The sequence below is a fragment of the Lepidothrix coronata genome, unplaced genomic scaffold (assembly GCF_001604755.1).
Source record: "Lepidothrix coronata isolate B3197 unplaced genomic scaffold, Lepidothrix_coronata-1.0 Scaffold48, whole genome shotgun sequence".
NCBI lineage: Eukaryota > Metazoa > Chordata > Aves > Passeriformes > Pipridae > Lepidothrix > Lepidothrix coronata.
The window spans coordinates 621055-642071 of record NW_016690228.1 but is presented as its reverse complement, the minus strand read 5'-3'; the positions used below and the strand labels follow the sequence as shown (position 1 = coordinate 642071).

Here is a 21017-nt window from a genome sequence, read left to right as displayed (position 1 = left end):
GGTTCTTATGCCCTTTTAAGTACTATTTCAGCAATGACAAATAAGTTTGTTCCATCTGAAAGCAGTAGATTGCTTTCTAATATTTTGTTGGTCTGACATCCTGTGAAATTGTGTTATATCCTAATTCAGTGGCTGCTCTGTTTATAGAATAAGAGCTTGCTATTTTCTACCAAGTGAAGCAGTTCCCTCTCGTTCTGCAGTTGTAGAGGTGTTTTGGCGGCAGAGATCCATGGATTAATCTCTTCTGATGACTTTTAACAGATGTTGCAGAAAGTTGCATTTACCAAATAAGTGATCCACTTAGAGTTTTTCTTGAAGGTAGGACCCTTGCTTAACAGTGCAATCTGCTGAGATCACAACCAGGGTAGTATGGTTACAGGCGCATCACACAGTTGTATGTTTACAATCCTCTGCTGGCAGATAAGGATGACAGGCACCTGGATGTGAATAACCACTCTGCTTTGATTTACTAGCCATAAATGGGTGGTCTATTCATGCATCCTCATGCCACCTATGCACACCCTCATCTGGCTTCTACTGTCTTCAGGCAGAGCATAAATGGAGGTATTTATGTCAGGCTGTTTCATGAGAAAGCTGAAGATTTAAAGGTCCTGGAAAGTACACTTGATTTAGAATCTTCTATATGTTGCCTTCCAGTAGCTTGCCTAAAATAAGCACCTTTTGGTTAATTTTGTTTTAGCAAATGAAGGCACCCTTGGCCATTTTTTTTGTTCAAGTTTATTCATATCTTCAGAGTTACAGGAAATACCATTTATGCTGATAAATCTTTTTTTGCAGTGTAATCTCCCATTTTCTATGAACCAGATAGCCAATACTATTTTATTTCATTGACAGCCTGTGAGAGAACATGTGATTTCAGTTCCTAGAGGAAGCTGGGCTAAACTTGAGCTGAAAGCCTCAGTGTACTGTTGCCAATCTACTTAGCTATCCAGTTTCTTGCCAATTCTATAAGCTTAATACTGTTACAGAAAAACATGTGAAACCAGGTGTGGTGCATATGTCATTGGTTGAGTTTTGCATTTTTATTTTTCATGATGAATTTGTTTAACTTTCTTATCATTTTACAGAACATATGTAATGCATAGTTTATATTGTTTTCTTTGCAAAAGAGAAGGCAGCTGTAAATTCAGCCTAGGAAGGAAACTATTAACATTTTTTTTAAGTGAAAGAGAAGGCCTGGAAATTGGAATTCCTTTTTCAGTTTCTTGGAAAATATTAAGGGAGGTTATGTAACTGCATAAAGTCTCTGGGGAAAAGGAAAGAGAAGGCTTGCTGATAATGAAAGAATGAAATAGCTGCTTAGTGTAATCCACTCTCCATGAATAGTGGTGAGAAAGGAGACCTGCGCAGTCAGACCGGGCTTCATTTGTTCAAATCTAGAAGCAGGCAGAACATCTGACAGGGCAGGTCTGTATAAGGCCAGCTTGTTGGTCTCACACCTAGGTTTAGCTTTTCCACATTAACAAAGTTGATTCTGTTTGTTACTAAATAATACAAATAAAATAGAAATTGTAAAAGTAATAATTTTCAGGCTCATCTTGCCCAAGAATAGAAGGAGTAGTGTGAAATGAGTCAGTCAACTCACTGTAATCAAACAGTTCTCTATACCTAAAGTATAAATGCTGCATGACTAGCTAGGTAAAAAGGGCTAATGACCATCTTGAAATCATAAAGAAAATCAGTTTCTTTTAGTTCTTCAATGTCAGATGGGCTGCCAGATGAAACAGAATATTGAATTGAAAGCAGAAGGGATTTGATAATCCTGAAGGTGAAATCCTTTTCCAAAGCCATTCATCACTGAGGTATGGCTGTGATGATCACTGAAGTCACTGTTCTGGTTTCAGTGGTCTTCAATGTTGTTTTGTTATCAGAGAGGACAAAGACCAATAGCCACTCCGGTCTTAGAAGTGGAAAATGAAGACTTCAGACTTGGTGAGAAACTTCCTCTCATGCTGGCATTGTTGTCAGCATAACACAAAATGAGCAATATAGGGTGAGATGTAAACCTGCATATACTGCTCTTTTAAAGACATTTAAATTCACTAGATCGCTGTTAAATGAATGAAGGAAAAGGGAAATGCAAAACTAAAAACCCAAACCTAAAATAAACAGCACTTCTTTTAATGCAAGGTGGTTCAGTCAATGTGAGAGGTGTTCAGAGAGTGGCTATAAACATCCATGCAAGGAAAAATGCAGATCTTTGTAACACTCTCAGCCGTGTCTCTAAGGGATGACATTGAATGACTGTACAAGGAGGTATTCTTTAAGTGCCTGAGGAGCAAGCCTAGCAGTGGCAAAAAACAAATTGAAATGTGAACTTCTGAGGTAGGTTTTTCCTGATGCTGAGTTCATCTTGTTGAGAAAGAACCATCTGTGTAAATAGGAATTGGCTGGGCAAAAAAAGGAAGTATGTATGCTTCCTTCGGTTACCCATGGACATCCTCTGAGGAAGATCTTATCTTTATTTTAGCCTCTACTTGGTGGTCCTCAATATTGGAAATTTATCTAACTGAAATTGAATGAGACTTTTGTAAAGAATTTTTATACTGCATTGTATGATTCTTTTATATTTTTATATAAATACAAAAACTCCCTAGAGAAGCAGAAATCTTAGGAAGGAAACTAATGATGGTTTCAGAAGGATTTCCACCAGGTACAGCCTGATGACACTCCAGTTCAAATGGAAACTTTCTTCATCTAACTTGCAAATAACTAACACCAAATATTTGAGAAAAATATTGAAGGCTGTCTCAGCAGCTGTTAAAACTGAGTTGCAAGATTAATGTTTTAAGTGAAGATAGAGAACAGGAAGAAGTCTGACATACAAGGAAAAAAGTCTGCAATGACCACAGTGAGTAGAGTAAAAGTAATAGGCTGAATATTACAAGAAATAAAAAGTTTAGAAAAATTTTTTTAGTAGTAAGGATGCAGAGGGATCCTAGAATTGATCATGTAAACACTGTGGGGCTTTACCAGTTGAGGTCTTCAAGAATTTGATAGATATAACCGTGTTGTCTTTAAAGGATGCAATTGATCCTGTTGCATAGTTGATTCCAACTCTATTTGTCTGTGATTCTCAGCAAGCCTTACAGTGAGTGGGATAAAAGGAAGTGTGACAGTCAGAAGGAGCATGGTTTCCTAACTTAAACTGAAATCCAGATGATCAGTCTGTTATCCCCATTTGTGTCAAAACACTGAAATATGTAGCACTTGTTATATGAGACATTGGCAGTTGAACATGGATGTTTCATGGTTGAAAATATTTTATTCCCTGCCCAGCTAAGTGTGGGGCATTTTTCCATGTTTCACTATTAGGCTTGAGGCATTTTGATAAATTCACTTTGTCACACACTGTCCTGTGCTAATGCAAGTTGAGGTTCAAACCTGGCTGATGCAAGAACATCATAAAGCATAGGTAGAGAGAAAACTAATCTGTCTTCAAAAATCTTATGTAGATTTCTCCCAAGTTGTTAAGGCACAATTGAAAATAGACTAAAAGAATGGTAGCCGAGATGGTTTAGAGATTTATGACTCAGCTGCTGTGTTTTTGTGTATTTGATTTAGAGTTACGTGCTTTCAGTTTTGGACCATGTTGGAGGAATAATCATGTTACAAAATTAATTCAGTAGTCTGCGCTTGGTATTTTAGCTAGTAAAAGCTTTATGGACTTCTTACAGTATTTCCAGTGGCTGTCTTCAGTCAGGAGGAGGAAAGTTGCCCGAGATCTGGGAAGTGTGTGGGGAAAAGACTGAGGGTGCATTAGATCCCAGTTTCTTCTTTTCTCCAGACGTTCACTCCATAACTAGTAGTAAAACTAGCACGTAGACCAATGCAAATAACGTAGTATGTTTGGAGTACCAGAATTTGAGTTCTTTTGGCAGAGAATTTTGAACTCTCCTAGGAAACAAATGAGTTCCTGTGCATTATATGTTCATGGAAATTGAGTCCTTTTTACATGAGTAATGAGTCAAATGTTCTTTTAAGATGTATGGGGCCAGATTCAGATCTCCAGTGATTTAAATTTTGAGTAATTCAAAAGATACTCATGAGTTATACTTCAATAACAGATTGCAATCTGGTTCTTATTCTGTAGGATTTTAATATGGTTATAAAAGGGATATTCATCTTCATTTTCTAAATGTGTAGTAAGTTACCTAATTAATCCAATATTGTCTTCATTCTGGAGGAAGCTGTTTAACTCGAATTTCTTTGTCAGATACCATACAGACAGGCTCATGTGGTGGTAACATTAACTCATGATAGAGTTATCCAGATATACAGTTCTGTCATTAACTTGAATTACGATGTAACTCCACTTTTTTCAGGAGAGAAAGACCACAATGTTGTAGGGAAGAAAACATACTATTTTTGTAGTCACTATGCAATTAACTCATATAACCTCTGTGCTCGTCATGCTTTGTATAAGATCCAGGGTCACTAACTGTAGGTCATTTATATGAGAACAAAGACCCTGGGGCTGAGAGACAGTTTATTAAGATAATACTGTGTTGTGAAGATCAGCTGTCACAGCAGTTGCCAATGAAAGCGTGTCTGTATTTACTGTATGCTTGCAGTAAATAAACCTAGCTTGAGTTGGGATGCTTTGAATACTAAAGGATGGGGAAAATAACCAGGTAAATGGTGATGGTGATGTGAACATGGCACCAACCTTACCTTGTTTTCTGCAGGTTCTTGTTTAGTGGTGAATGTTCCATGGATTTTCTGATGCAAGGTTAAGTACCTAGCATTTGTTTATTATTTGTTCACTATTTTAATAATGTTTATTATTTTTGTTCTTTAATCATCCACTTATTTTCATTAAAATGAGAGAACTCAGCCCTGTCAGTTTTGGTTGTTCTTGACCAGAGTTACCCAAAGTTAGCAAAGAGAAGGGAGGAGAAACAGATAAAGATGCAGACAGAGTATTGCTTAAGCTTCGTTCTCAGGAAGTAGGGCTAAAAAATACTTTTCTCGGACGTTTCTCTTTCCAGATAAAAAAAACCAAAAATTGAATTGAATTCTTTCATCCATGTCAAGGAGTACAAAGTATGTTGTCACTTGCTGGTGCCTCAGTGTATTTGCCATTGGGAAGCCCACAGCAATGTGCTTTCTAAATAGTTTATGAAAAATGGACATAATCTGTTTAAAGCAAAATAAACTTGTTGCTTTTATCTGTTAAAGCAGAACAAAGCTGCTGTTGTTTGAGGAATACTTGTCCTTACAGCGTGTGTTATGGCAAGTCTGGTGCCTTCCTACTAACCATAGTAAGAGAAGCAAGTTCTTCCTCACAGTGCCTCTTCAAACATTTTCTGTGTACGTTTTTCTACTAAAAATCTTTGATAATCTGTAGTTAAATATGAAAGCTTCTTATTTCAGCTTTACAAGAACATCATATTCTTCTCTCTGAAGCACAAAGAAAACTCCATGCTTAAGATTCAGTTTTGCAAACCCTCCCCCCTTCTTCATACATTCATATGGAAATACACCATTAACTGTGAAATTCCCTAGCAACCTTGACAGCCTAGAAGAAGGGATCCAAACCTCAGGAATACTCAATTTTCAGGAGAATTTGTACTGTCTTTTGTTAATATTCATTATATTCTGATAAGCAATTTGATAAATTCTTTTCAGGATCTCTCCTTTCTCTCCACTCCAGTGGTTGTTTTGTTGGAACAGTGCAATATTCCCACTGGTGGGAAGTGGAACCCAAATTTCTTACCATCTTTCCTAGAAAGCCTTCAGAAAATCCACTTTTGCTTCATGGTGATTCCTTTGGTAATTTCTTTACCAGACCATTTTTTTAAAAGATAAATTAGTCATTGACAGCTGAAAGAAGAATTATTAGTAGTTTATAACATAATAATTTGCTTGTTAACTCATCTTAGGGAAAAAAGTCATTACTTCCTGTACATGGTGGCAGTAGTATGTGCTGCCCCATATAGTACTCTAATGGGTTTTCTCCCTCCTCATTTTCTTACCTAGTAAGGGCTAGTCATCCTTACACATCCAGTGCTGATGCTATAGTATGCAGTATCTCAGGTGTTTCAGTGCAGAAAATCATTCAGGCACTGCTTCAGCTCAGTCTTAATCCCATGCGAGCTGAGAAGTTCTGCTAAGCAGGACTGAGCCCTGAGCTGTCAGAATCAAATGAAGCTTCATTAGCCAATGAAATTAATTTCACTTACTTTTGTTCCAGCTCTGGTTTCTAGAGGAATTTTTGGGGGTGAACGTAGAGTTGTGGTTGCTCGTAGGGCTTCTTTTGGTTTTGTGGGTTTGTTTTGTTTTGTTTTTTAAAGTTTTAAGGAGTCCTTTCTGTATGCCTGTCTCCCTATCGCTTTTTGTCTTACATTCTCTCATCTAATTTTTATAGCTCTCCTTTCTCTCCTCTTTGTTTCTCTCTGTTCCCTGTCTTTCTACTGCAACCTTCATTTCTTTTATATTTCAGGTGTGCTGTTTTCTGTTTAGTGCACCGTCCTCTCTGTAACTTTCCTGTTCTTTGCTCCCTTCATCCTTTTTACTTACTTTTCTCGCTATTTTGTATTATGTTGCTCTGTCCTAAAAATTCTAATTAATTTATTTCTACAGGGATAGGACTGCAGACTACTCTAGCTTTCCTTTTTTTGTATCCTGTGCAAGTGATAGAAATGTGCCCATGTCATAAGAAGCAAAGATGGGTAATGGATGTAGTCCAATAGTGCTGTATGGCCACACTTAATTTCTTTTTGTTCAAAGGTTTAGAAACTCAGGCTTCTCTCTTGAGTTCAGGACTCAGGTTGGCCTTCCTGTCACCTGAATTCCTTGCTCTCAAAAATAATTTTCAAATAATAATCTCTGTTTTGCTCCTTACATTATATCAGTTCAGTAGTATAAGAGGCTACCATGCCTTTTAAGTATAACAGTTTTGTACAGTTGTCAGAATTTTCTTTTTTTGCACAAAAAAAGATTCTTGCTTTTATGTAGGAATCTTTACTTTGAAGCAGTTGTTCCAAAGAAAGGGATATTTTTACCATGCAGTATATGTAATTATTTTTTATGTGGGTAAGTCAATTTGAGAAATGTGGTTATGTATCATTAAGATCCGTAATCTTAATGTTCAAAAAACGTACTCTTATGTCTCTAGTTTCACACTCAAAATTTGAGTGTGAAATAGGTAGTACTACTGGAAAGCTAAATGAGTGGTGAGTCAAAGTAATTAAGGGAAAGTAAATAATCTCAGGTTCTCATTCCCCATGAAACTAATTTTGTATCTTATCCTTCATGTATTTAAAAATAGTTCCCTGCTAATTCAAGATGCTTGTGTACTATGTCTGTGAAGAGCACTTCAGTCCTATTGAAAGGATGGCAGATTAGGGAGTTATTTGCAAGTGACTATTTTTTTTTATTTTTAGAGAGACATTCATTTGGGCAATGTAAGTGAAAAATCTTGCTGGAAAAACAGCTTGATGTACAGTGAGACAGCAGGTGATCAACCAATAATTTTGTGAGAGCTTATGACTAGAAAACTTCTGGTTTTGTCTTTAAAAGGCTACAGATGGTACTTTCTCAACAGAGGTGGGCTTTTTTTCTCAGTCTAATAAGACCTTAAATGTTCTGCCATACGTGCTTTCCTATTTTACCTTTAAAAGATCTGTGTAGTATTAGTGACTCTACTATTTGCAATATAGATTATTTTATTTTTTTTCCTAAGCTAATAAAGTGTACCTTGGAAGATGAATGGAATGTATTAGAAGGGCTAGACTGCTCTGGAACTGCAGGTCTGCTGTGCGTGAGTCCAACAGTGGTCTGATGGGAGAGTAACAAGACTGTACTGTCAACTTAAGATAACAAGTAGTTATCTTAAGGGGACTGATATATGTCCATGATATGTCTCCAGGTTTCTGCGCCGAAGAAAATAAATATAGTTTCTTTATTTCTGTATACATTCTGCTCTTGAACTCCTGAGGTTTTCTGTTGCCCAAAGAGGCATAATGCACAGGTAGATTTATTTTTCTTACTTAGGGAGGTGCAGGTAATGAAATGAGGCGGCAAGGCTGAGTTAGCAATGGGATTCTCTTCATACATACAGTGTGCATGAAGCGTGGTGCTGCGCTGAAATTTTTGGAGAGTAGTGCTTGCTCTGAGCACGTAACATAAGTGCAAGAATTAGGAGCTTACGCAGTGAGTGTTGTACAACCCCTTGGGTTCTGAATTGCTGGCTTCGGGTGTTGTGAGCATTTGCTCAGTGCGTAGGAACCCTACAATGACAAGGTTAAGTCATAGCAGAGTTATATGTCTAAAGTAGACAGTGTAGACATATTTACTCACATCAGAGGAGGATGTTAAATAAGGATGCTAACCTGTTTGATAGTGAATTCAGAGGAGCTGAAGATGGTGCTTTTCTCCAGACCTGCAGCCTTTCAAGAGAAGTTGGTAAAGCTTTGGTTTTGTTTTTTAATGTAAGTTAACAGAGACTTCCTGGTTAATTAACTGCAGATCCTCACACAAATTTAGGAGGACTAGAATTTTGTGCATGTGTCCTGCTGTTATCCTTATGGTCTCTGAAACCAATGAGGAGTTTGGTGCAGAAAAATTTGATGCTTGGCCAGAGAGCCCTGCAGATTTGGTGAAAAAAAATGAACTATCAGTTAGTATTCTTGAGAGCAGGGTAAACATATTCAATGTAAAGGGAATTCTGTGACTTGTTATCTGCAGCAGGAAACCTGCTTTTTATTAATCGATCAAACAAAATGTTGAAAATAATAGGAAAAATATTTGAGGGAGGGAAACGCAGAGCTAAAGAATATTAGTAAGAAGCTGATACTGTTTGTGAATGTGGGCTATTCTTAAAGCTTTCATATGCTCTATGTAGTATATAGGAAAAGCTTTCCTTTTTTCCTCCTGAGAGAAGCCATGATTTTATCTCAGTAATTGAAAATAATGTCTGAAGTTGCTCTTAACTAAACTTACATGAATCCCTTTTATAATCATTTGTTATCTTTCAGTGAATTTCTCAATAAATGCTGCTGCCTGCACTTGGATGGCATGATCCTATACAGAAAACAAGGCCAAGCACATCCTATTCATGACTCAAAGAACAGCATTTCTAGCCTAATTATGGTGGCATTTGGAAGTGATGCTGTAGTTAAAGGTGCTTGTTGGTGTTTCTGTTATAAATTGTGAGTACTTGAATGGCTTCATTCACGCCAGGCAGAAGTATGACTAGTTATTTACTTATTCATTTTTTCCCCTTCATTAATAATCCATAAGTGAAGAGAACGGTTGTGAGTTCTGAATTTCTTTGATCATATCTGTTTGTGTATCACTTTATTTATTACAAAACTGCAATGCTTTTCCTTAATTTCAAAATTGCTGTTAGGCAACATGTGTGGTAACTGGTTGGTGACTTGCATCACTCAGCATTTTAGGTTGCTTAAAGAAAGCCATGCCTGTTAAAAGGGGAAAAAGAAACACCGGAATATACAGAATTGTCTAAATTGAACAATCTGTGCACAATGCTGCCTGTGAACTGAGATGATTTCAGTTGCCTGAGTTCTGCAACTGGGCAATATTAATTTAAGGACTTCTTGCTTACTAGGGACTGTTGCCAAGTTCCTTTCAGTTTCACAAACACTGAGCAAGCAATCCCTCTAGACATCACTCAACAGTCATATCTGTCACACTTGCATTAATACATATTAACTATTCTGTTGTTTCCTGCTGCATAATGACCAGCACTAGATCCAGTTGTATTTATTCTACATTTTTGGAAGAGATGGAAAAAAAAAAACCCAACTAGACTCAACTAGCAAGTGCTACTAAGTAGTTCCCTCAAAAAAAAAAAAGTGAGCTTTACAGAAATACTGATCAATGTGGAATTTTTTAAAAGCATCTCCTACTTAGAGTGATAAGTGTAATAGGAAGATTTATGCAAGCCTTGTCTTGCTTTGATTTGCCCAATGGGAGAAATTACATGTTTTGGTATAGAAACATGCTTTCTACCTTAACATCAGTTCACATGTATCACCTGTGTGTTTCTGGAAATTTATAAATGCATCTTTTTTGGGGGAGATGGCAGGGGCAGGTTTTTTTCTGCTTACCAGAAGGTAATAGAACATGACTTGTAAAATCTCCATAAGATGAATATAAAGCCCTTAAATCTAATAATTTAACTGTATAGAACCAACTTTCAAAATGTTATTGCACTTAAAACATTTGCTCCTGATAATCATGGAATCACAGAATGTTTTGGGTTGGAAGGGACCTTAAAGATCATCTAGTTGCAACCCCCCTGCAATGCACAGGCACACCTTCCACTAGACCAGGTTGCTCAAAGCTTCATCCAGCCTAGCCTTGAACACTTCCAGAAATGGAACATCCACCTGTTCCAGTGTCTCACCACTGTCATGGTGAAGAATATGACAGCTCAAATTTTAAAGAACACATGTGAATTTTTGTTTGGTCTGTGGAGACAGGATCCTGAAGCGTACAGTGTCTAGCTGTCACACAAGGACACCCCAAAGAGAGTTGCCCAAATCAAGGTGAGCTATGCATTCACCATCTCTGCAAGTACTTGGTGAGAATTGCCTGCTAATGAAAGCCTTGCTGTTAAAGAATGTGACAAGAAAGGCTTTTCAGTGTGTTCCTTGTAGAAAAAAAAAAAAAAGGAAGAAAAAGGCCTGACTTAGCTTAGTGAGAACTTTTGCCTTGCTTCCCCCAATCAGAAATTGTTGTCATATATCCTTATCTCGCGGTATTGAGGTGAGGATGGTTATTGCTACACTAATGCATAAGCAAGGAGTCAAAAATGAAAATTAACCAATGCAGTGGTGTTGGTTTTTGCCACCTGTCATTTGATTGCCAGCTGTGTGTCTAGTCCATTCTGAAGTCCCCTTTTCACTTTCCCATGGAACAATTTACCCTCCTTTGCTTCAGTCGCCTGCCAGGAAGTGTTTGGAGAGATAGTCTTTGCACCATCCCGCCAAGGCCAAAAGACCCCCAATGTTTCCCAGCATAAAGAGAACACTGTGAGGAAACAGTCAAGATAAAAAAAAGTACAAAACCACACAGAGAATAAAAAAAATCAAGCTTTTAAAAATGAAACAGGCCATTTATGTGGGAAATTGAGTATTGGTATTTTTACGTAATCTGAGGTGGAAAGGGAAATGTTTGATATCCCATAGTATTCTGATATAACAGCACATTCAAGCTTTCTGAAACATCTATTTGTTATGTCTGCTTCCATTTATAATTGAAAAGAGAAATTATGAAAGCTTTTTGCTTGGTTTCTGACCTTTCTGTGCAAAGGCATGTGTACTGCGTTACCAATTCTGAGAGACTTTGTTAGGGATCATCCCTACAAATGCTTAGGCACTTAACAGCAGTGGGAGCTCAGGTGGAAGGAAAAGAAAAGGCAGGGTTTGTGTGTGCATGTCCATGCACTTTCCTCCATTCTTCAGGCAAGAATTTCAATTTCAGTTTAGTCTATAATTTTCTGGCAAAGCAATCACTTTGACTTGCAACGGTATCTCTGTTTTTTACAGTAGAGGCCATTAAGTCTTTTACTGTATGTGAAATAGTTCCATTTTTTTTTAATCTATCTGTAATCTTGTATTGGGGCCCCTAACAAACATTAGTATTCATACACAAAATAGTACATAATATACTTAATCCGCCTAAGCTAGAGCCTGACTCCAAAGAACTGTAAGAGAACCTGAAATAGATTAACTGATGAGAACTTCTATTGCAGGCAGCATTAGATGTGCTTTGGTTCTGTTTTGAAACAAGAAAAACTAGGTCAGGATCTGGGATAACAAGAAAAGATGTAGCAAGAACTTCTTTGCTGTAGGTGAATCATCAGACTGTTCTTTGCAAAGAGTGATAAAATTCAGAATAGCTGTGAAACTTCTTTAAGCCAAGCCAGTGCTTCTGGCAGAGGATGAGTCTGTTGTGGTTGCAGAAGTGGCTGGTCTTTGAGGAATCATCAGCTGGTCTGAGGGTTACACAAATATTCCCCAATAAAAAGTTCTAAAATCTTCATTCTACATATCTAACGACAACAGATTTACAGTTTTCAGTGTGTATTTGAGTCAGAATACAGTCCTAGGTTCTAGAATAGATAGCATTTTCCTTGTAAATAAACTTATTTGGGTATAGTGGAATAGCAGAGCTCTCTTAAGCTTTGCTATGTAGTTTATGAAACCTTGTCCAATGTTTCTGTCTTTATGCCACAGGTTTTTCTTTTAAAGTTACAAATGTGGTAGTATTGGAGTTAGTGTTGTAAGATGTTCTTTTTTTTTCTGTATTTGAGCTTCCAGTTCAGAGATAACAAGATCAGGATAAGAACATATGCAGGATCAACACACTCCTCTGGGTTGTCATTACAGTCACAGAAAAAAGATGGATAGTGGAACTTCACTTCTGTGGGCTCTATGTGGTGTCATTCCCTTAAATGATATGAATGGGAGAGTTATCCCAGTGGACATTTGTCATGATCCTTCTCTCTAGAAATGTCTTTGATAGTTGCTGGTCATCGTTTGGGAGAGAATTTGTTCAAATAATATCTTTGAGTATTTGTTTTCCATAGATTTGTGTCTAGTGACAACAAGACAACAACCATTTGCACAAAAGCAATTTTCAGTTCATAGAAGTGAAAGAAGAGGGAAAGTTCTTCTCATGATCTTTTTCCTGACTTCAGCTCTTCAATTCCTGCCTCAAAACCTCCATTTCTGCCCCTCTACACCTCTAGTTCAGGTTAAGGAAAAGAGATCCTTTCACTTGGTAGAAGCCAAGGAAAGCTCGGTAGCATTCGTAAGAACTTTGTAGTCAAGTATTTTCCTCTGTGTGCAATGAAGTACTTATTTTTCTTCATTCTATTTAAAAATTTTGTTGACAGTTTTAAAGTGTTTTGACTGAATCTTCAATGTTCTTTACATCAAAAATGTTGTGGTGTTCCTTTTTTCAAGCCCTTAGAAATAACACATCCGAAGGAAGGAAAAAAATCTGTAGCTTATGTCTTCAGAATGCTGCTGTATTGTGATAAGAGTATCATTCTAAGTAAGGTTTGATTTCTAATCTCATTTGTTTGGCTGCACAAACTTCTATGTCAATATAAATATCACAGAGGATTATTTGCCTCAGTGAGGGGAAATTTTTCTTCTGAAAATGCTTGATTTTGCAGAAACTGCTTGAGCAAAAAGTGAGAGTTGGTTTGGAAACTATTTTATTTATGTAATTTCAGCATTTGGTTTATGAATTCTGATTCAGTTGCTTTATCATGGGATGCCTCAGGCTGTTGGAGCCCGGAGCAGGAGTGATAGATGACCATTAGCCTTGATGGTGCCCACCAAAGTGGGAACAACTAGTGCTAGAGTCTTAGGAAAAGTCTTCAGCCAAATTACTCTGCAGGGAAATCAGTGGGAATATCCATTATTTTGCCAGAAGCAGAACAAAGTAAGTTTATAAATAAGACCCTGGGGAATTTGCCGAGCTTCAGGAAACTAGGCTGACTTCTGCAGGAAAGAACTTTGCTTTGCTCAACTGTTTGTCCTAGAAGGAAGGAAATGTCCCATATGGGTGACAGGGCAACGTGAGATGTGATTCAGTAGAGGAGTCATATGGGGGAAAAAAACCCATCTCATATTCCTGTTAAGTTTCTTGTTTCAGTTTTGTAAATATACTTTAAGAAAGGGAAGCAGAGAAATATAAGTCTAGGTAAGGTAAAACTGAATGTGCTATCTCTGAACTATAAATCATGTGTGTTTGTAAGAACATAGTCCTGGGAAAGACTGTGATTTATCTAGCATGGTGGTTTTGGTGTCTTTGCATTCCCAGGTCACATTTCTTTGAAGAAATAAAGAGTGGGAGGGCTACCCAAAACACAGGTGCCACATGAATCAGGTAAAGAGCAAGGACTGCCCACTAAAGGCTGCTTAGGGACATCCTGGCTGAGTGTGTTGATACCTGAATGCAGTCATCTGCGAAACTCTATCCAAACTTTCTGAAAATGCATGAAAATATATTATCCAATTCAGATCAATTCCCATAGAAAAAGGTAAGGAATTTTACTGCAAATTCTTCTTTGAATGACAAAGATTGAAAATCAATGCTCTTATTCATCATAGAATAGCAGGTTGGAAGGGACCACAAGGATCATCTGGTCCAACCAACCTTTCATGGCAAAAGCACAGTCTAGACAAGATGGCCCAGCACCCTGGCCAGCTGAATCTTAGACGTGTCTAATGTTTGGGAATCCACCACTTCCCCAGTGAAATTATTCCAATAGCTGATTGTTTTCATTGTGAAAAATGTTCCTCTTGTGTCCAATTGTAATCTCCCCAGGAGTAACTTTGTACCCATTACCCTTTGTCTTTTCCATGTGAGCCATTGTAAAAGGGATCTCCATCATCTTTGCAACCACCTTTAAATACTGTAACAGGGTGATAAAGTCTTCCCTATGCCTTCTTTCTTTGAGGCTGAACAAAGCTTTGAGAAAGGGTGAGAGAACTGCCTTTCTCCATGTGCCAGGATTCTCAGTCTTTTCGTCTTCTTTGTGGTTCTTCTCTGGGCCCTCTCCAGCCTGTCCACATCTATTTTGCATAGCAGGGACCAAAACTGAACACAGTATTCCAGGTGTTGTGTGACAAGTGCTGAGTAGAGTGCGACAATGCTTTCTTTATCTCTGCTGGTGATGCCCTTGATGGTGCATCCTGTTGACTTCCTTTGCCACAGCAGCATGCTGTTCACTTATATTGACTGGCTTGTCCACCAGGTCCTTTTCCACAGAGCTGCTACCCAGCCAGGTAGATCCCAGCCTGTGTTGCACTCCTGGATTATGCTTTCCCATGTGCAAGTTTTTTCATATGTCTTTGTTGAACTTTATAAGCTTCTTGTTAGCCCACTCTTACAGCCTATCCAGGTCTTCCTGCAGGATGGCTCTCACCCTTCCAAAGTGCACACTTCCCTGCTCAGTTTGGTATCATTGGCAAACTTCATCTGGGTGCACTCGATCCCATTATCCAGATCAATTATTAGGATAGTAAACAGTGTTATGCCCGGTATTTGGAGACCCCACTTGTGACAGGTTGCCAGTTTGGAAAGGAGCTGTTTACCGCCATGCTCTGGGTTCTGCCTGTCAGCCAGTTCCCCACTCACTGCACAGATCACTTGTCTAGACCTCAGTGCATCAGTTTATAGAGGAGGAAGCTGTGGGAAACTGTATGGAAAGCCTTGGAAAAATCCTCGTAGACAATATCGATTGCTCACCCTACATCAACTGGGCAGGTTACTTTGTTTCAGAATGTGATTAGGTTTCTCAAGCATGTGTTGCCCTTGGTGAATCCAGGCTGACTTTTCCCAATAATGTGCTTCATCTGATTTATCATAGCTTACAGAAGGATTTGGTCCATTGTAGCTTATTAATATAATGGCCAGTCTTCGCGAGCGAAGATTTGGGAAAGGTCATTAACCCTTCGAGCCTGCGCAGTGGATTTTTTAGGTGAGACACAGCTTGCGCTGAACTGAGCCCACCCTTTAATCCTGAGGTTCATCTGCCGGGGCCAAGCAAGCTTGGACAGTGGCAGTGACGTCCCCAGGACGTAGGTTTGTTTAGAGTGACCTTCTCTTAGATGGATTGCCTTACAGGGCTGACGAGCTCCATCTGCCCAGGGGGCTGGGAATCGAACCCGGGTCGCAGTGGTGAGAGTCCTGCACCCTAACCACTAGACCACCAGAGGTCCCAGCTTATTAATATAATAAGTAAACAAATTACACGAACCTGGCTAGCTTGGTGGGGGTTCACTGCCAGATTCTCTTTATTCAAATCAGACAACAGCTTATATATGGGTTAACATGTCACACCATGTGACCAATCACTATGGGTATTTCACTGCCCATGTGTGGGAGTACTTGGGAAACTACATCTCCCAGGGTGCTGTTCGGCACGCTTCCTGAAACCAAACTCTTACATATCCCGCGTTTTTAGTATTATGATAAATTATAGAACAGTGCATATAATAGAACAGTTTTAAACGCTACAACAAGCAACAGAACAATTCTTAACTTTTTTCTTAAACTTATTTTAACCATCTATGTTATCAGGGCCCAACGTGATAAGGCCTTTATTGAACCTGTTCATATAACTTTCTGTAACTCCATAAGTGCAACCTTTAGCAATTGTAATAAGCAAATTCGCTTAGAACTTTCTACCCAAGGTTTTATGTGTATTTGGGTTAAGCAACAACTTTATTTTCTGAGGATTTTTATGAGGATTTTTAATGAATAAGTGTTGTGTTATGCAAGTGTAGAAGTATTTCCAAGTCTACATGCATACATGTCCACACAGCTTCTCTCATTCATTCACACCAAAGGTTTCAAGATAACAAGATACAACACAACAAGATACATGTTAACTTAGCTCTGTAGGTATCTCAGGGGAGCTCACAGCATGATGCTGTAGCTGTGAGCTGTGCAGGAGGCTCAGCTCAGCTGGCTGCAAGTGCAGCCTGCTCTGTCTTAGCACAAAGGGTGTGGCCGTCTTTCTCAGCCTTGGCCTTTGTTACTTCCCACCGCAAGCTGCAGAATCGCCCCCGCAGGGGGTCTCTTGTCGGAGCCGGGTGGGCGCTGTGTGTCTCCTTCTCTGCTCAAGGCAGATAGTGCAGGTCTCTGCCGTTTGCTGGCAGCTCACACTGTCCTGGCCCCGGCCCCGCTCCTTGCACTTCACTGTGGAAAGGGGGTTAGTTTTTGTCCTCGTTTTGGGCGGCAGCTTCGGTCCTGTCCTGGCTCGGCGTGGCTTCGCAGAACCATTCCCTGCCGCGCCACTGGCTGGCCCCAGGTCCTGTCCCAGCACATCGCGTCCCATACAGCTGGAGCTGTTGTCGTTGCCATTTCGGAGCGGCCCCAGCCCCCCCGCCTCCCATGGAGCCAGAGCCGCTGTTCTGCGGCCCCGGGGCTTTCACGCTGGGCCAGGGCTGAGCGGGGGGTGTTCGCCGTCTCGCTCCCCTCCTCGGCGTGCCCGGAGTTTTGATCCGGCACTGCGCGGGGGTACATACAGCTCGGCAAGGACGAGTCTGGCGCAGGGGCTTGGCTACACGATCTCCTCGCCGCGAATGGCGGGGCAGCCCCCGAAAAGGTCCCAGCGCGTGCTGGTTCCCGGCGACTTTTCGCCGCCCCGGTCCTGCCACGCCTCCGCCCCTCTCTTGGCACTGCTACTCCACGGGCCGGCGAAAATGACGGCACCCCACCTCTGCCGTGTCAGGTCTGCGCCATGGCTGCACGGGACCCAGAGCCCTGCGCTGCTGCGCACCACCGTGTGCTGCGGACAGTGCTTCTGCAGAGCACAGCGAGTCCAACAGACTCTTAACAGCAGCACAGAGGCAGCCGGCGCAGGGGCAGCGGTCTGTCCTCTGTTGGTTCTCTGCTTGCCGGAATAACATGTTTTAAGCATGTTTTCTCAAGCTCGGACACTCGACAAGCTGTCTGTGGGCAAGATGGTGACTCCCAACTTGCGGCGTGGCTGCCACATGGCTGCAGCTCGGCAGCGCCTCGTGGACTCAAGGTCTGTCTCTCCCCAGCAACCACATGGTCCACGCCACATGCTTGCTTCTGCCTGCGCAAAAACTAGCCCAAGTCCTTTGTTAGGGTCTCTTTGTTTGCACGCGGTCCTCTGTCTGCACGCGGCTCTCTCCTACCCCTATATCTGCTCCCGTGTCTTGGGGGAGTCCTTTGTCTGTTAGGGCTCCTGAGAGGAACAGGAGGTTTAAAGTTTTTCTCCGTGGACAAGTTTAAGTTTCTTTGTGAGATTTTTAAAGTGTCCATTTCTTCTATTTCTGCTTTCTGTGGAGCTGTCTCTCCAAATTTTTTTCAAGCAGTCACACTAAGCATTCTGCTTACCACGAATCCTGATCTAGTTATTTCTATCATTTCCCTTGAATTTTAACTTCCCATGCCAGCTTCTTACCTAGAGTTCTTTGTAGCTTTACCTTTTCTTTCTTTCAAAGCTTTCCCTGCCAGGTCTCTCGTGTACACAATAGTCAGATTCTCGGAGCTCCCACGTCGTTCCTACATGATGTCTCAGTCCTTTTAGCACTGGTATCCGATGTCCTTCTTTAACGATGTTCTCTCCCTGCTTTTAGCTCAGTATGTGACATCTGGCTTTTTTTCAGAGAAAAGCGTTCCAAGTTTTTAAAACAAACCCGTCCGAACGCTACTGAATTTTCCTTGTTACAAGGCAGTTTCTAATCATCCCTGATACAGGGTCATGCCCAATGCTCAAGGTGCCATTTGTAGCTTATTAATATAATAAGTAAACAAATTGCATGGGCCCGGCTAGCTCAGTTGGTAGAGCATGGGACTTTTAATCTCAGGGTTGTGGGTACAAACCTCACATTGGGCGCCATTTGTAGCTTATTAATATAATAAGTAAACAAATTGCATGGGCCCGGCTAGCTCAGTTGGTAGAGCATGGGACTTTTAATCTCAGGGTTGTGGGTACAAACCTCACATTGGGCGCCATTTGTAGCTTATTAATATAATAAGTAAACAAATTACACAGACCCGGCTAGCTTGGTGGGGGTTCACCACCAAATCCTCTTTATTCAAGTCAGACAACAGCTTATATATGGGTTAACACGTCATACCATATGACCTTAACAACCAATCACTATGGGTATTTCATTGCCCATGTGTGGGAGTACTTGGGAAATTACATCTCCCAGGGTGCTGTTCAGCACTCTTCCTGAAACCCAACTCCTACAGTCCATAACTTTCCAAGGGAACGAAGTAAGACTAATGAGCCTGTAATTTCCTGGATATTCCTATAAGTCCTTCTCAAAGATGGGGATGACATTAGCCTTCTTCCAGTCTTCTGGGATGTTTCCTGATCTCTGTGATTTCTTAAAAAGTGTGGAGAAAACCCTTGCAATGACATCAGCAAGCTCTCTTAAAACCCTCAGGTAAATATTGTCGGGGCCCATTGATTTGTAAGGTCAAGTTCCTGTTCACAAAGCAATTTTTCCTTCACTGACAGTGGCTCTGTGTTTGCATCAACCTGGACTTTTGTTTCCAAGGCCTGGGGCCCAACGGAAGACAGAGGTGAAAAAAGAGTTGAGAACCTGTGCCTTGTCAGTGTTGTTGGTGACTAATTCATCTTTCTCATTTAACAGTGGCTCAATATTTTCCTTTACTTTCTGCTCCTTGTTTCTTCTTTACCTGAAGAGCCCTTTCTTGTAGTTTTTTTACATCTTTGGCCCATTTCCATTTGAGCTGAGCTGTTACTTTTCTACTTGCATTTTTGCATACCCTGGCACTGCCCCCATAGTTCTCAGCTAGTATTTGTCCACTTGTCCATCTATGGTACTCTTCTCTTTCTTTTGAGCATACTCAGAAGTGGTTTTGAGCACACTCAAGCTCACAGTTAAGCCAAGAGGGTCTCTTGCTCCATCTGCTTCCCTTACCTTTAAAGAGGATGAACTCTTTGGGTCCTTCCAGGAAAGTGTTCTTGAAAAACTCTCAGTGCTCACTGGCTCCTTTATGTTCCATGGAAGCTTCCTGTGGAATCCCTCACAAACATTGCCTAGTTCTGAATACCTGCTTTACTAAGAATTAGAATAAATACTTTCTGTAAACCAAAGCTATTCTTGTAATAAAAAAGCAGGTAGAAGGAGAGTTGTGTTTGTCATACACTAAATATAAATCTGAAACAAATGGTTTTACAGACTGTGTTAGTTCCTTTGGTGGCTCAGAGATCGGGAATCCTTTTTCAAGTGTACATTTGCCAACAACCAGGGCTTCCATAGTGCAAACCCCATCAATCATCTGCTTGTATTTGTGCAGCATACAACATAGCCAACAGGGCATGAAAATCTAAACTGCCATTTCTTGGAATTATGGAGGGTAGCAAAAGAGGCAGCATATTTATTGAGACCCTTTGTGTGTGAGGATGTCATCACAGCCTTCTTATTTTTTTTGGTTGTTTGGGATTTTTTTTAACTTGTCATATGCGTCAGTCTCTAAGATGTCTAGTAAACTACATGACCAAAACTGTTATGAGTCCTAGGTCTCTTGATGTACTCATTGCAGTCTGTATTCTGAAACCTCCATGTCTGTTATAAGCCATGGAGGCTTTTAAAGCTTAGCTTAGCTCCCAGTATCACTCCTCGTATTACAATAACTTACTTTTTGGCTGAGAGCACTTCTGAGAACTAATCTGTGATGAGTTTACTTTGGCTGGAGGAATTGAAATACTTTAAAGAAAAAAAAATTAAAAGCTTTCCAAATGTTCCTGCAGCTTTGCTTTCTCCTCTTATTATGCTAATCTGATTGTTTTTAATGTGAGGACTTCTTTTGCCGTGGGCCTTATGTACTCTGCAATGTCATAAAAGGTATACCCCTTTACAGTTAAGTAATGTTGACTTGTAAGTTAAAAATCTGAGATTTTCAGTTGGAATACTGCACTGTGTATGAATATGTCCATTTTTTTCTCTTACTTTAAGTCACCACATTTAACGTCTATGAGGTCTTACCAGGGCATCTAACTAAGAGGCTGCCTAAGTGAGCAGAAGCTTAAGAAGCACAAAAACATCTACTTTAATATTTGATTTTTTGGTCTTTGAAAAACTAATTTCTTATATGCCTTCTTGATTATTGCCATCATTTAATTAACAGGTAAACTAATGTACCATTAGAGTTAATTGACCTGTCTATACTTTCGGGGACAAAAATATTAATAAGTGATAGTGAGAGATTTGTTGGTATTTGGGAAGTTTTGTTTCTTTATTCTTTGTTAGTCAAGTTCACACCTTTGCCCAGTGCAGCTGTGGAGACCCTTCTTGACTATTTTGTGGACTTCTTTTAGAAAAGACCAGGCTAATATTCACAGTGAGTCCAGGAGTAATGTATGTATGGCCAGTCTTCGCGAGCGAAGATTTGGGAAAGGTCTTTTTCCCCTTCGAGCCTGCGCAGTGGATTTTTTAGGTGAGACCCAGTGTGCGCTGAACTGAGCCACCCCTTTAATCCTAAGGTTC

The 21017-nt window shown here is 40.1% G+C and overlaps 1 protein-coding gene and 2 non-coding genes across 8 annotated transcripts in view; all 3 read left to right on the top strand.

Moving 5' to 3' along the window:
- The window catches only part of ENOX1 (ecto-NOX disulfide-thiol exchanger 1), a 365499-nt gene that overhangs the window by 10547 nt on the left and 333935 nt on the right, over nucleotides 1-21017 (top strand). The window lies entirely within an intron of this gene.
- Nucleotides 18316-18388, top strand: TRNAK-UUU. The gene has a single exon. It is a non-coding gene; the product is annotated as a tRNA-Lys (tRNA).
- On the top strand, nucleotides 18432-18504 carry TRNAK-UUU. Its single transcript has one exon. It is a non-coding gene; the product is annotated as a tRNA-Lys (tRNA).